Source organism: Arvicanthis niloticus, chromosome 15 (genome assembly GCF_011762505.2).
Source record: "Arvicanthis niloticus isolate mArvNil1 chromosome 15, mArvNil1.pat.X, whole genome shotgun sequence".
NCBI classification, from domain to species: Eukaryota; Metazoa; Chordata; class Mammalia; order Rodentia; family Muridae; genus Arvicanthis; species Arvicanthis niloticus.
Window position 1 is genome coordinate 32,725,696 of NC_047672.1, and position 4,311 is coordinate 32,730,006.

The window sequence follows — 4,311 nt, forward strand, 5'->3', positions numbered from 1 at the left end:
TTCCTGCTGCTAGATAATTGTTTTCTCCCTCTCTGGCTCCCCAGGGGGAGTTTTCATAAAATTTAGCTGTGGTTTGTCATTGGACCTTAGAAAGAAGCAGTATAGCTATTGCTTAGTCACCCCAAGAGAAAATTCTTGCAATAGTAATCTTCCACCCATACTTCAGCTGATATCACTACGAAATATGACTTCTTTAGTATAGATTATGTCCAGCAAAATTAATCCCTAAATATCACTTAACTAGTCTATACTCAAAATTTGTAATTAGGGGGCTGGAGGTGTGGCTTGATGGTTAAATATGTGTTTGGCATGGACAGGTTCTGGGTATAAGTCCCAGCATGCTCTGACCCCAGATTTCTAATTATTCCAAATATGATTCACATATGATTTGTCTACCCTCAAAGGCTCTAGGAAAAGTAAAATAGGAAGTTAAGCCAACATAGTGGCTTACACCTATTCTCCAGTACCTGGAGGCTAACACAGAATGATTGTTAGGAGTTTAAGGCTAGACTGAGGAGAGAGAGAGAGAGAGAGAGAGAGAGAGAGAGAGAGAGAGAGAGAGAGAGAGAGAGAGAGAGACCCCCGACCACGTAATGGTGGCACATGCCTTTAATCCTAGCACTCAGGAGACAGAGGCAGGCAGATCTCTGAATTTAGGGCCAACCCTGGTCTACAGAGTTCCAGGACAGCTAAGAGTGCACAAAACCCCTGTCTCAAAGAGGGGGACGGGGGGACAGGGTGGGAGGGAGGGAAGGAACCGGGCTAATTCTCAAAGATGGAAGGGGAGAAAGTCTAAGGAAGTATAGTACTGAGTTCTGCATGACTTGGAAAACTGACTGGGCCAGTGAGGGAGTGAAGGAAAAGCAACCACACAGAAACGGATAGGGAGAACCTGGGACCCCGTGGGCTGCTCACACTCTGATGGAGAAGCCTCGGCAACAGAACATTTATTATATACGGTGCAGAAAGAGTAGCCAGCCTCGGTAGATCTCACTACTGAGCAATCTGAGTCAACAGGAGAAAGAAGCTCAACATCCACACTGAGATCAGAGCCCCCCATGGGTCTGAGGCACTTGGGGTCATTCGAATGTGTGCGTTCACTCAGGACTTCACACAAGGCTTCTCCCATTCCTCACAAGGCAGACTGGAGCAGGAGCTGGGTTCCAGGAGAACAGAAAAGGGAGCTTGCCTTTCTTGGTTTTAATTCCAACACAGTGAAATATGTAGCACACAGTGGGTACTCAATTTTTAAAAATAATGTTTGAACCAGATGATGGTGGCACACATCTTTAATCCCAGCACTCAGGAGGCAGAGGCAAGAGGATCTCTAAGTTCAAGGCCAACCTGATCTACAGAGTAAGTTCCAGGACAGCCAGGGTCACACAGAAAAGCCCTGTAGTGGGGGAGGGGCTGGGGGTGGTATTTAAACTAAATGTAATAGAACACACCTATAGCTACTTCAGAGACTTGGGGGCAGGGTGTTATAGAGGGGGAAGAGAAGAAGAGAGGGCTGTGGCAGTAGCTTAGAAGGAAACTATGAGCTGAGGTAGAGCTTGTGGTAGAGTGCTTACCTGGTACTTCAAACAAAAACAGCAACTCCGGACATGGCGAATGAGCTCACTGTTGGGCACAGTCCAGAAAGCACAGGTGTTCTGGGGCTAGCCTTTCATTGAAACAGACAAGGAGACTGAAAGCTGGGTCAGATGCAGTCTTTGATTTAAGAGTTTGAGCTTGATTCTGTGGGGAAGGGAGGCTGGAGGAGAAGTTTTGAGCAGAGAGATGTCCTTCATGCCTAAGAAGTGAGTGCTGGTGCCTCCATACACCCTGAGACGAGGCAGGGCCAGAGAAGACGAGGGCAGTGGTTATGCGGTGGGCATGGTTTGATAGAATGTCACGTGATCAGTTTGGATGTAAAAAGGAAAGTGGTGAGAAACTTGGGAGACAGCTCTGTCATTAAAGAACTTGCCACAAAAAAAAACTACAGAGTGAGTTCCAGGACAGCCAGGGCTACACAGAGAAATCCTGTCTGGAAAAACCAAAAAAAAAAAATTAACAAAAGGACCTGAGTTAGGTTTCCCAACACCCACACAAAAGCAGGGGCATTGGTGCTGGGGGTGTGGAAACAGGATGATCCTGACTGGCTAGAGCAATTGCATCATTTATCTCCAAGTTCTGTGAGAGCCCATTTCAGAAAAATAAAACGGGAACCCTCTGACCTCCACATATATGCACACCGCACACACAAACATGTACACAGGCGAGGTCAGTCATGAATCAAAGATGACCTTGAGAATGTGGCCTAACCAGTCAAGACAGCTCAAGTGGTGAGGAATGACAATCATTTACTGTTCTGAGAGACCTCTGTACCTCAGAGCCTTCCACCTCCTCTCTAGTGTTTAGGAATGGCAGACCTGAAGCCCACTCCTCACTCTTTTACATTTAGTGTGGTGACTTCTGTCCTGTGGTTAAATTCCTGCCTAAAACGTGGTGTTCTGAAGTCCAGGGTGGAGTGTTCAGTGCTGGTGAAAAACTCAGATCTGGGAAGCCATGTAAGGTGAAGCACATGTTACCGTGAGCATGTGAGGGCCCACCCTGTGGAGTCGGTCCTCTCTGCCCCACTTTAGGGGGTTCTAGGAATCAGTCTCTCGTTTCTAGCCCCTTTACTTCCTGACTCCTGAGCCGTCTCACCGGCCCCAGTGTTTTGTTTGTTTGCTTGCTTGCTTGCTTTTTATGGTTTTCCACCAACTGTTGTGTGTGATGGGTGTTTTGTCTGCATGTCTATCTAGGTACCACAGGCATGCTTGGTGCCTGTGGAGGCCTGATGAAGGTGTCTGATGTCCTGGAGCCACGAGCTGCCATGAACGCTAGGAACCACCAAACCACTCCCTCAGCTTCTCTGTCCCTCTGATTTTTGTTGTTTTGTTTGAAATTTTAAACCAGCCTGGGCTGGTTTCCCTGTGTAACTGGGATGATCTCAAACTTCTGAGCCTTCTGTTCAGCTTCCCAAGTGCTAGGACACAAGAGTGCACCACCACACCTGGCTGATTTGATTCTCTATAGTAGTGTGTGTGTGTGTGTGTGTGTGTGTGTGTGTGTGTGTGTATGTTCATGTGCGTGGCTCTACATATATGTGATTGTGTCTGTAGAGGACATAGACAACCCTAGATGTCACCTTAAGGAACTCAATCTACTTTGTTTGAGCCTGGGTCTTATCAATAAGGCTAGACTAGCTGCCAGCCAGCTCCAAGGAGCCTCTGTCCCATCTCCCCAGAGCTGAGATCACAAGCACACACCTGCAGCCAGCAGTGGGATTTAGGGGTCAAATTCCAATCTTTTTGCTTATCACGGACACACTTTGCTATCTGATCTACTTCCCCAGACACTTTCACCTATTTTGAGAACAGGTTCTGGCTCTCCCCAATAACCTGGACTAACCTTAAATTCAAGATCCGGCCTTTGAGTGAGTGCTGGGGTTACAGGCATAGCCACCACACCTGGCTTGAATAAATTTTTTTAACGTTCCATTAAAACATAATTATTTACTTTTATTAATTTAGTGTTGTGGCTTGAATTTTTTTTTCTCTCAAACATGTTGAGACTAGGAGACCTTCCATTGATGGGTGTTGGGGCCTATAACAGAGATGTAGTGGGTGATATTTAAATCTCCAGCCCAAATAGGACTGGTCATTGAAAGCACAACTTAGTAATTACGAATATACTCTGTAAGCCTAGATTGGGCAGATACCCCTACACTACTCTGTTCCCCAGCTATGAGACCCTTATAACTTGAGAGTTCTCCAGACCCTGCGTTTGTCCTTCTACCTCCTGCTTCCCAGTCATCCTCTCCTTCCATGTCTTCCTCCTTCATTGTCTTCCTCCAGTCCTCTCCTCTGCTCTCTTCCACCAACCTTTATTTCACCACCCTTCTTCTGCCCAATCACTGGCTCTAGCCTTTATTTTACAAATTAAGATGGGCAGAAGGTGCCCGGCAGTGGTGCGCACACCTTTAATCCTAGCACTTGGGAGGCAGAGGCAGGCGGATTTCTGAGTTCGAGGCCAGCCTGGTCTACAGAGTGAGTTCCAGGATAGCCAGAACTACACAGAGAAACCCTGTCTCAAAAAACCAAAAAAAAAAAAAAAAAAAAAAAAGATGGGCAGAAGGTTCACTAGAATTCACCTGTGTAATGACTCACACCTCTTCTGCAGCCCTTCACAGGAAAGGGGAATTAGTATCAAAATATAAGGCCGAGGCTATCCACAACACAGAGAGAGACTAATGCTTTCCTCATAGGGTGAATTCTGGCTTTCTTG